General features: G+C 31.5%; 1 protein-coding gene across 1 annotated transcript in view; it reads right to left on the bottom strand.

The window, feature by feature from the left end:
• The window catches only part of LOC141456254 (uncharacterized), a 28,947-nt gene that overhangs the window by 14,275 nt on the left and 1,776 nt on the right, over positions 1 to 12,896 (bottom strand). The window lies entirely within an intron of this gene.

Below are 12,896 nucleotides of genomic sequence, written 5' to 3' on the forward strand. Positions count from 1 at the left end.
GCCCATTAAGGAGGAAATGAGCGTATAGGTGTTTTTATGTAGTTGTGTTATATGAGTGTATTCGAGAGAGAGAGAACTCACTGTATACTACAGAAAGTTTCAACAACCAAGTTAAAAAACAAAAAAGTTAACAAAGTAGAAGATAAATAGATTTCCATTACAATGTCTAATCAGAAAGCATAATTTACTTAATTGATTTCAGTTTTCCATCTCTAACATGCAACGCAAAACGAAAAATGGCATTTAAATAATTTCTCATTATTTACGGCCTTTACTTCAAAATATTAGTATGTTTCTTTACATAATCTGGAGTAGTATGCATAATGTGGGGTTATTAAATTTAGTACCGAATTCGCCCAACAGATAGGGAGAGCTCCCTAATTTGTAGAATGGGCTAGCCAAGTTTGGTAAAGGAGAACTGGGATGTACGATGATAAAAGGTGACATAAGAAAAAATATAGAATCAGTCTAAGCTGGTATGCTTCTCTCTACAGCCTGGTACCGAACGCTGTACCCAAGGCAGAGATAAGAACAATTTCAGCGCATGGAGGATGCTTTTTTATTCGAGACTTATTTCAATGTTCTATAGCGGCAAAAATGGAGACGAGAAAACTGGTAAATGAGCGATTTACGTTGGGAAGAGAATAGGAGGACAATTAAAAAAAATATTTTGAGCATTTAGGAGCAATCTTTGATAAACGCTTTCAACCAGTCTCAAAGAAGATTGTAGTGAGAATTAATTTTATAATTAAATCTACTTTTTGGTGCATACAAGAGCCAGAGAGGAACATAGTTTCATGTAAGTAGTTAATTGCAGATTGTCAGTCACAACTGGATGTTGGAATGTACAGTTTATAGCAGAACTAAAATTGAGAATTTGAAGGCAATATTTTTAAAATTTTACTGGATTTGAAATAGGATAATTGGAGATTGTGCTAATATGCAAATGAAGTTGCAACCGTTAGGAGATGACAAAGACATAAAACCACCATCGATAATGGTTTTTTTATTTTGTTGAAAAGAAAAAATAGTTTATTCAAGATAGTTATTGCTCAAGTAATAAAGTTTTGCACATTATTACATTTGCTCATAAGTTATTGTTAGGTAATATTAATTAGAACGTCCGTTGTTACTTCCTAAGATTTAATTATGTGCATAAAATACATGGTGAGATAACGTTTCAGTCCAAACGAAGAACGGTTATTCGAGTAGTCCGTCGTGCACCAAATACTTGGTGAACTCCTTACTTTTAAATTCCTGTATTTCAACTACAATTATAGTTTGAAACGAAGACGAAGAAAAAAAGAAAAGATCTATCTATCTCTTTTATTTAAAGTGAGGCTTTTTTGGTTCATACGGCTTCCAAGTGTGATAACAAATTCAAGATTTGAAACTTTATTAGGAAAAAATGAAAAGAAAAAGTTTTATCTTTCACTTAACAATATAACCCTAATACTTTTTAGATTTTTTTTTTCTAGTCCTAAATTATCTGCAAAGTAATGAATATTTATTTAAATCTAACTGGTTATTTGCAATAGATACTTTATAGCAAAATCCAATCTATATTATGACTTAGTTTCAAAATATCTTGTTTCACAGGCATATACTTTTAATACGATCCAGTGTAAAAACAGGAATACGTGAACTGCTTCGTTGCGCCTGTTGACATGGAAGAAAAAACTGGAAAGCCTTAATTTTGAACGCAAAGTGACCTAGTCTGTTCAAGAAAATTACTTTTAGTGCAGTAATTACAGTAAAATAAACATTACATTCAGTCCCCTTCTAATAAGACTAGATCTTATTAGTTTCAGTAATGTTCCAGAAATAATGATATTACGAAAGAGTATCACGAACAGTTATTTAACAAAAGATAATACTTATTTAGGACACATTTAAGTAAAATTATTAAATTGTTAAACTTTCATCTGCGTGTTTTAAATGTTTAGCTCATTTACTGATCTTTGAATAATATAAATTCAAATTAATATAAAATATTTTATGTAATAATTTTAACATGAAATTGTTCTTATGTTTTCATTGTGATTTCCGACATTATGGTATTTCTGAACATTTTTCTCAATTTTTGGTACTTTTTTTAATTTTTTGATTTTAAACCAAATTTAAAGTCCAAATTACTATTAATTAATTCACTTGAGTGCATTCAAGATATACAGTGCCCCAAAAAATATAACTTTCAAAGAAAAGAACTCTCAGAGTGAGCTTATGAAACCAGCATCAACATGTTGCAAGCTGAATGCGCAGGTTTTGACATACCCGGATTTGATTCAATCGTTTTTTCTTCTAAGCAATTTGTAAAATCACTTCCAAGTGATGGAGAATGCTTCAAATGGGCACCAAGTTTCAGGGCCACTCGGAGGCAAAATGGAAGGAAGGTGGGTTCATCGGACCAGACATTAGAAGACATAGAGCTTAGAGAAGTGCAGAAGTAGAAAATTCTTCAAGGATGTAGGTACCCTTTTTGAGATCAATAGAAACCCTCTCTTCAGCTAAAATTTTACTCTGTTATTAAAAAAAAATATATATTTGTAAAATTAGTTTTTATTGAGCAATTTCTACATATTGAAACATCCATTAATAAATCAGCATTGAATGTAGGCATTTAAATGCCTAAAACATCACTTATATCAATTTACTACAATAAGACTCGTTAAAATTTGTTGAACTTTTATATAATACATTCGTGATTCTTGCGGAGGATACGGTAATGCCGTAGGAAGTAGGTAGACTATTTAGTTTTATAAGATCATTGAGGGTTTGAAATTTATTAATTCTTCTTCATGCCATAGACTTAATCAGCAGGCAAAAAGAATCAAGGTCAGAACAATCTCTCTGCTATAAAAACATTGTGTGTATCATTTACTACTTTATTTGCATCACGAACAGTAAATCGCCTGGTATCCACCACATTGTAAAATTACATCAGCCCACACATGGTGTTTACACTTATGTTTTCTAATTCCTTTCTATCTGAAATAAAGCTCTCAATGTTAGCTTTCCGATAGAAACATTTGTAGTTGATTAATGGGATTACTGATGGAGAAAAGCTTACCAATTTATATCAGGAAAAAAGAAAAATAAATTTTTGAAAAATTAAATTCTAAAAATAACAAATTTAAGGGCTTTGACCAAAAAAATTTAGTGAGTTTATAAAAAAGGGCTGGATAGAAAGAAAAATCAATTGGGTCTTCTTTTTTTTATCTTATCCAGCGCCTTGATCTTGCATAGGAAGTTCTATTTCTTTCTTGTAGCCCGTCTCAAACACTCTTCTTGGCTCCTCAACTATCGCGTTGAACATCATAGATCTCGCAAAAAACTAACACGTTCGTGTCCATTTTTTCACTAGATTTAAATCCGACAAACTAGTCAATGTAATGCAGCTGAATTTTAGACTAGTTACCTTTCGAAAATAGGTCCCAAAATGTAACTCTATAACAGCAAAACGGAAGCAATTTCTTTCTCATTTTTGGTCGCTTGCCTTTTATTTTATCTGGCGCCTCGATCTTATTGTGGTTTGTTCTTCTGGTTCTGCTTTCTTTTTCTCTTCATTTCCGCCTTTGCTTGGTAAATATTTTCTTCCAGCTGAGGTGGTTTAAATTTAAACTCATCTTCTATAACCTTTACGATTATTTCATTTTCTTTAATATCGCAGGACTCAGCATCTCTCGCAGGATCCATTGCAACCTAAAAGAGCAAATTTTGGCTCTTATAGTGTCATCAGTGTTTTACAAGGAGTATTAATAAGTGGAAAGAAAAATTTTAATAATAAATATATCCATAATTTTGGTTGATCATGGAAGTAGTCAGAGTGGAGTAGATGCAGGAACACAAAGATCCTAACGTGAACAGTTTACTTTCATGAAGGGTGCTCAAAATCTGTAGCAAAATATAATCGAAAAAATAATTAAAAAAAAAAATCCTTATCATATTTCTGGTGCAAATAATGCACTTTACATTAACACGCGAGCGTGCGAGAGGAGAATAGTTTACCTACTGTTAGAGTGACAAAGGCGATTTATCAGTCTTTGTTAGTTTGCATTTCAAGAGACGATTGGTCGACGATGGATGTATTGGTACGATATTTGATACTCCAAGGTTGAAGAATGGTTCCAATATGAATGCGAGGTTTTCAGGCAGAACTCTGATTTGTGATATTTACACTCTTGGTTTCTGTACACTATCTTCCACTTTGTGGCCATGCTATTCTTCTGGGCAGTTTCTTTTAGCAAGGAGATTCTCCTGGTTGGGTTCCAGATCGTAAGGGCGTTTTCGAGAAATGAGAAGTTAGATAGGCTGGACAAAAGGAGCGCCTCTATTTTCTTTATTGTTCTCGAACCTATTTTTAGACTCATGTCTCTCTAACCTTCAGGAATCACGCTTAAGCCCTTATGGATGGGCTTGGTGGCTTGACAGCAATTTAAAATGCTAATTAAGTGTGCAATGCTATAGCAGGGCTATTGTGATTATCAGAGACATCTCCCCAGACTACTGGTTTGATCTCTTACTGGACTTAGTGTTTTAAAGAGACAACTAATTAATGTGAGGCTTGTTTTGTACAGATTATGAGCAATGTGAGAAAATACCTATCATCTCAAGGTGTTGGATTTGAGGAGATTAAGTTCAGCATCTTCGAGGTTCGTCTGACCTTATTTTTTTTTATCAAAAGAAAAATCTACCATCGGGTAAAGCATACAAAACTTTTTGTGTTTCATTACATTCCAACTTCGAAGTGTATGACTAAAACGATTCATGCCTTTGTGAGCATTGAAGGGACACTTTGATTTCAGTGGATCATTAATTATCAAAGACATCGTACACATCGAATGCTCTGATTAGCAATCTAGTGACAATATTAGAAACCTACTTACTAGACTAGTTACTAACTAGTCTAATTTCTATATTCTACTCTTTATAGCTTTCCTTCATATGAGTCAACCCTAATGAATAGCATTTAAAAAAAAGAAAGAAAATGTTCCTTTCAAGATTTCTTCCACATACCGTGAAAGCAATCTTTCTTCAGCGTGAACGACCATTATTACTTCACGTTATTAGACAGACAATTCGTGCCTAAAAAAACTAGTCCTACCCTTTCTGGTTATACTTGCTTGAATAAAATTCCAAATATAAACCAAATTTCTTCAAAGATGGATAATTTCTTAGTAGTTAAAGCTCTAACCAAAATTATTTAATTTTTTTTAAATAATACACCATCAAAATATTATAAAGAACTGGGTACCAAAGCATGGCAGCTAGCGAAGTTGTGCAATACGATTTGTTGATTAGTAATTAATTTCAATGCTTAGGTCATCCCCACTAAGTAAAAATTAATTAAAGGAATCAATGACAGAATTTCTACTTCTCAAAATCTAATCTGTAGTCATTTTCAAATCTTGTGCGTAGGTTCTCGCGCCATTAAGTGATGTGTTAGTCTATTGACGGTTTGATGCAGAAATCATCCCTTTATAAAATATGAATCATTTTATTAATAATTGTTGCACTATTTATAAAAAGGGATTTATTTCCTTTGTAATGAGGAATGAAGGAAACCAAACGGATATATTTCAGTTTATTTTGAATAAAATTGTGCAAAAATTCAAATTTAAAGACAATTTTACATAATCCACATTCTTGAGATAATACAATCGGAGCGTGTTCACTTCATTGCATCTCTTGACGAACGTCACGCCCTGATGCTGCTGAATACTTTGATAAGTAAATAAAATTACATATCAATTCTAAATTCCTAAAGTTTTAGCAATAAATTAGTAGTAGTAATTAGCAAATAGAAAGTAAAATCTGTTTCTGTTAAGACCTAGTAGTTTGTGGTTAAGCTACAAAGTTATTTAATCTCTTTTTAGACTAACTTTTTGTTAAGTCTTAACTAAGTGTTTTACTTCCACAAGTTTGCTTTGTAAGTTCGTGCTAATTAATTATTCAATATGATAATATCGTGTGATGTCATGCTTTAGAAAATATTTACATTTAATACAGTAATCCTATATTAAACTCCAAACTCTCTAATTTACATACTTTGGACATGTCACAAATTGTGCTTTTGTCATCATTAATATGTTTATGCTGATCAGGATGTTGTTGGTTTTATGAATTATTTCTGGCACTAAAAAAATGATTTATTCAAGAAAGTGAATTTTAAAAATAAATAAAAATCAATTCTTTAAATAAATATATTTTACAAGGAAGTTAAAATTAATGTTTTTAGAAAAGATCCTAAGCTGTGCATTATCCCGAATACACGGCTGAAAGAGTTTCAGACAATAGGTTTAGTTCCTGAAGACGCAGAAGAAGTAGACTAACACAAAATCGGTGGTGGAGATAAAGGAAGAGAAGGTTGCGTAGGCTCCGTCCAGGGTACTTGGCAAATGAAGAATTGTAGAGAGAAATGACTCTTGTTGTAAGGGTTCCCGAATGTGCAATAAGTTTTCCATTTATTCATGAATAAAACAATAAAAAGAACAGCGAATTATTCATCCCTCAAGAATTAGAATTAAATTTCATTTATGAAGAGATTTGCTCAGTTGGTAATGCGGTAATACCCGGACTCAAATCCAGCGAGTTACCCTCAGATATTTAGATCTCAAGAGCTTCTACAGCTCATTGTCCGGTGATGGACAATGTTGCCTGAAGCGAGAGAGTACACTAGAGTTACGACTTCGAATTATTCCCTTTGATGTCTGACAAGTAAGTCGCTGAAGTTTGTGCGCATGTTGCTGCAGATAGATAGATGTATGAGGAGTTACAAAGAAATCTTTCCATTCTCCCGTTTTGAAAAGACAAATTTACAGCCTTTAATTATTAAGTTAAATAACTTGAAAATAAAATTTAAAAAACAAAATACAATATGTTGACAATTATCGCTACAATGTATCTGGCAGTGTTCACAAAAACAATAAGTAATTTATGATTACTTTGTTTTTGGTTTGCCAAAACGATTGTTAATTGTTTCTCGTAGTGTAAAATGTCAGACTCCACTTTCACAAGGAAAGTATACACGGTTCAAAGGATCACAAAAACTATATGTTCTTCTAATCTATTTTCTACTAATTAAGAAAGTATTTCTACCTTATTTATTTATAAAAAAAAAATATATCACATTTTGCCCAAAGTACCAACATTTTCCAAGTATAACATTTCACTTTTTTTCTTTTATTACTAATTGTAATATGAATTACATTGTTCATAATAATCATTACTATAATCACCAAATTATAAAACGCTTCTATTGTATTTTGAGTTATTATTTGACTAGAACACGTGTATCACGTGTAATACTAGGTTTCTCTCTTGGTTTCTTCAAGGTTTTTCCAAACATTTTTAATAACTAATAATGCATTTCGTCCAATCAATTAAATTTAGAAGAGTGATGTTTGGGACTAAAGAAATTCTTAGAGAGTAACATCAATTCTGGGTTCAAACCTTAGAAGAAAAAAGTCCGTAATAAGTGTGGGCACTTAAGATAAAACATTAAAAGAGAAGAGACTTAATACACTTTAAGTTCATGGAAGATATTGTTTGCGTGCTGATGGTTAGTGAATCTTTCATTGCTGAATGTGGACAATAATTTGCACTTCATTCTTTTTACTTCTGGAAATTACGGGTCGCATAATTGCCACGTCTAGATATCACAGAGCACCCCCCTCTTTAGTAGAAATAGATTTTTTGTTTCTCCTCAACTCTCCTTGGATGATAGGAAGGTCAATAAAGGAAATTTGTCTTACCTTACAATGTTAGAACCTAGTTTTGTAAGTTTTTTGCTTATTATCTTTTAAAAATTGTCATATAAGACCATATCTCTTAATTTAGTAAATAAAAAAATGAATTTTAAAAATTAAAGTCATGACGCCGAAAGTTTATCATAACCTTCATAAATAAATTTTATTAAAAAATCGTTGACTAAAATTGTAACTCCTTACAACCGATCCAAAGTGAACTTTTCTTCAATCCGGCAAAGTATCGCATTCTCACTTTAAACAGGTGCAAAAAATCGTACATAAATACTTGTATTTTTTTATTTAACATTATTTGGTATAATTTCCAATAATTATTGTATCAGTAACTGTTGCTTTAATCTACATCTGAGCTCCGAAGTTAAAAATTTAATGGAAACTATTACCAAAAACTGTTTCAACCAATTTCCCATATCAATATTTGACAAGTTTTAGTTTTATATACTATTTAATAGGATGCATTAACTTATGTTGCTCTTGGTTTATGTTGGAAATTTAGGTACAAAAAATAAGGTAGAACTCAGAAAACTAGAAAACAGAAGGCATTGTTGAATTTTCGTTCATTCGATTAAATCACAGAAAACTTAAAAAGAAACTGTTGTTATAAAAAAGAACTGTAAGCAAGGTATTTTTAGCCATTAACAGTGAATTTTCACTTTCAATAAGGGCATCTTGATAAAATGTTCCTACCCTTTTGGAATTACTTTTTCTTCATCTAATCTCAAAGTATTCAAGGTTGACTTTATCTCCTCTAAAATGAATTCCTTTTTAACAAGAAAGAACAAAATCTAGGGTTATAACAGTATAAAAATGTACTATTACTATATTTGATCTTTTCTTGTTTTTTGTTTTATATGTAATACAATGATTGCCTCAAATCTTATTTGTAGTTTCATTTAATGTGCCGCCATTTTCTAAGTGAGCTAAGAGCTAAAATATTTGATGAAAACTCACTTGTTACTATCGGTGATTATTAATATTCACCAGTAAGTTCTATCCCCGTTATTATTTCCAAATCTCACCGCTTTAGTTTTCAGAAAAAAGGTTAGAAAACAGAAATTGTTGCAAGCATTAGTTGGTAGCTTATCACTGATTTTAAGCAGAATGTATTTAGGTACTTAGAATAACATAGTTGTGGCTAAGTGCGGGTTTCAAACTATGCTACCACGCAACACACCTTAGCTTTGCGGTTGCTGCATATCACTCAGCCGTGCTGGAGTTTCTGAGAGATGTTAAAATTTTATTTAGTTTTATTTTTTATGATTTAGTTTTACTCGTATTTTATTTTTACTTAGTATTTAGTTTTAGCGGAAGGAGATTTGAATGTTTTGAGAACATTTATAGGAGCAACAGGTAAGCAGATATACTCGTATAATAACGTTCAAATAGAGATCCAAGAGAGCAATGGCAGTGACTCTACCGTGAGATGTAAAAACATCGAGCAGCACCAAGACGAACACAAAGAAATCGATAAACGAGAAGTTTATCCGCACAATATTTGGGAGAAATTTTGAAAGCAAATTGAGGAGAGAGGGTCTAGATCAGGGGCCCCCAAACTTTTTACACAGGGGGCCAGTTCACTGTCCCTCAGACCGTTGGAGGACCAGAATATATACATATATATATATATAAAAAAAAAACTATTTTAATGTAAAAAAAAAAACAAAATGGGAACAAATAGAATATTTCAAATAAAGAACAAGTTAATTTAAATCACCAAACTGCCCAGTATTTCTGTGGAAACTTTTTGGCTAATGAGATGGTCAATGTCCGGTTTAGTTATAGTGTGCTTTGCCTTTCTTCCTACTTCTGCTGTTATTTTTCGGAGCCGTGACGCGTGTGCCCCTCGTCACCGGAAGTAGTACTGTATATGAGCGACGCAGCGCTTTGTGGCGGCGCCACATATAGTGCTCCTCTCACTGACTCCCTTCCGGAAGTGCGTCGGGGGCCGGATAAATGTCCTCTGGGGGCCGCATGTGGCCCACAGGCCGTAGTTTGGGGACCCCTGGTCTAGATATACCGTACCAAGGATGATTTCAGATATCTTGTTTGAAATGGATATCGTCAAAAAGTACTGTGTCACAGCTGGCGATCCTTTTGGATAATTAACCACTGAATGTAACAACTTGGTGATTAAACTTTTCTACTTTTCTTTCTGAGAGAAAATAGAACAGTTGTTCTCATCAGTTTTTGTTTTTCTTTTTAACATGTTCCTTAAGTGGCCGACTACAAACTGTAACCATATTTCCGAATTTCCGAACATCAGAGATGTTTGCAATGATGAAATCCTCATACTGTTATGTGAATCTCATTTTTAAAAAAACTATGGCGTAAGTTAGTTCATGAAGTTGCTTCCACTCTTAACTTTTTAGCTGAAGATTACGTTTATAAAGTTCCATGTTTGAACAAACTAGTCTCTACCGCAATGCTAGTTGAATATTCCATAGATTATGCACTATTAAACTCCTTTATTTTTTTTCTTTTTGTTTAAGTTGTTAGCAACTCTCTTAATTTACATATTATGCATAAAAGACCGTATTGTACTTGAACTTGCATTCCATTTGGTATGAATTATTTCATGCTTATAATAGTTATTCTATAATAATGGTACGTCACGAGATGAATTACTGCAGTTATTTATTGTATTCAAACCCTTGTGAAATATAGTACGTTGAAGATGATTTTCTTGTATAACATTTCATTATGCTTTCTAATTTTTTTTTCCTAATTAATAAGAATTCTATACGGAAGGAAGAATATAGAAATTGTCATTCATAAAAACAATTAAAAAGAAAAGAAGATAAACATAGGGTTTAGAAGAAAAAGGAAAAGTATCATAATACTCTGTAATTTTAAATTAGAGGAAACTCTTTAATACATTTTAAATTGGATACTATTTCCTCTAGCAATAAACCAACTGCAAATAATTATTACATAATCTTTTATTATTATTTAAAAGCAATGTTATTATTTAATGTTTGATGCATATATATATTTGATGTATTGCCATTAAGGGCTGCGACAGTAAGGTTTTTAAAAAAGCTAATAGGAAGCGCCACTTAATTTTTGACTTTCTGTAAAATGGCTTCAAAGATTTTTTTTATTTCATTTTTGCAAATATACATTTCATATTTGTAACATTTCCCTAAGGTTATTCATCTTAGGGCAGTTCAGACGGAATGATAGAGATAAGCTTAAGCTGGAATTCATGTTTCAAGAAAAGTACATTATGTTAATTTCTTAAAAAAAAAAAAAAATGTATTAATATCAGCATCAGACTTTTTAATGCAAAAAAAAGGTTTTTATTTTTTTAAATGTCATTTGATTTTACTAACGAGCAATTCTCCCAAACATACCAGTGATCTCTTTCCTAAAATCTTCTTTAGGTGATAATATTCACCCCGGTGGGAAGAAAGCCTAAGCAAACGCAATCCAAACGGTCTAATATGACGCGGTAATATTAATAAAAAGGTCTTAATTTTATACAAAAAACGGAAGGCATCATATACAAAACCAAAATTAAAAAAGAAAGCACATTAATGAAAAGAAAGCTGATTTAGCTTGTCTACATATATATTTGGTTCAATTTTTCACCTCGCTAAACACTGGCCTAGTTTTACTTTTGTAATACACTTTAATTAATTCTATTAATAAAGAAATATTTCTTTAGTTTTCTTAATAAAGTGGATTACATTTGAAACTTTTAATTTCATTTACTTTACATATTTCTTGCGTTTTATTGAATTTATTATCCAATATTATGTCCGCAATATTAATTGTTTATAATTCTTAAATAATGCCTTCTAGTAACAGCTGTCATGAATGAAAATCTACGGTCAGCCGTTGGAACTTGGAAACTGTGAAGTATAAATTGTATTTACAAATTTAAATCAAAGTTTGTAATTTTTTAAGATTGGATACCATTTGAAAAACATAAATCTACTCAGAAAAGTGTCTCTCTGGATAATGGATTTTTCCAAATTTGAAATTAAGATTACATCTTACACATACAACGTAGAGAATTTTGGAGAAAGAGTATGCAAGAGTGAGAGGTCGGCGGAAGAGATATATGGCAAGAAAAAAAAAAGAGAGAAATTAATTTTTAAACAATTTTTCGTGTCCAGGAAACCCTTAAAAAGGTTTATTCCGTGGAAAATGTTATTATTTATTCCGTTTTACAAAAATAAAAAATCTGCACGATTACTTTAATTAATTTAACTTGCGAAGGGGCTTGGATAAAGTGATACATCCACAAAGATATATAATTCGGAAAAAGTACTTTACCAACACTTTACTTTTCTTACTAGCTATTCGTATAAATATCTTGATATTTATTAATTTAATAATAGAGTAATTTTTCGACGGTATGATAGTAACAGCATGACGCTAGCCTACTTGACTCTTCAAGTTTATTATGTAGTTTAATAAAAACTCATTGAGTAGAGTAAACTATGAATTAGTAGAATATTGAATTGCACGATTTATATTTAATGAACTCAATAGCGTAAAATAATAGCTTTCATATCAACAATGCTACATTATTACGATTGGGGCTCATGATTTTCACCTCAACATTTTATTTATGAGCATTTTCCTCATGTTCCAAATAGAAATTCCAAAATTACTAATGGCGAAATCTACACTAGAACTTTATTGGTCTAAATTTTGCTCTTTTACTTAATGTTAAATTTTATGTATGCATTCTTGGCACAAGGAAGCCTTATACTTACTTATAAGTCTTAAAAAGAACATAATCATTCATTATGTTCCAAACCTCATGCAAAATCAAATTTAATCCAAATGGTACAAGATAATGTTTAACCTAATGTTATTTTTACTTTTAATAAAGGAATATTGTAACTCTTGTAAAAATTCTAGTTAAATTTATCTAAAAATATTTCAAACAGAAAAATTGTGAGAACAAATACGTATATTTGCTGCTTGCTTATTGAATTCGCCATTTTTAGGAAAATTCTTGTGCTATTTGAAAAAAGATTCTGAGTTTTGGAATGAATTAATGTGATGATTTCTCACTTGTTTTCAAGTGTAGGGATATTTGATTTGCTGGGTACATGTAATCACATACTTGACTCTAATTAGTTAAAGGAAAACTAGCTATACCCGCCACTGACA

Source organism: Rhodnius prolixus, unplaced genomic scaffold, assembly GCF_049639745.1.
Source record: "Rhodnius prolixus isolate KJV_2025 unplaced genomic scaffold, Rpr scaffold_4, whole genome shotgun sequence".
Taxonomy (NCBI): domain Eukaryota; kingdom Metazoa; phylum Arthropoda; class Insecta; order Hemiptera; family Reduviidae; genus Rhodnius; species Rhodnius prolixus.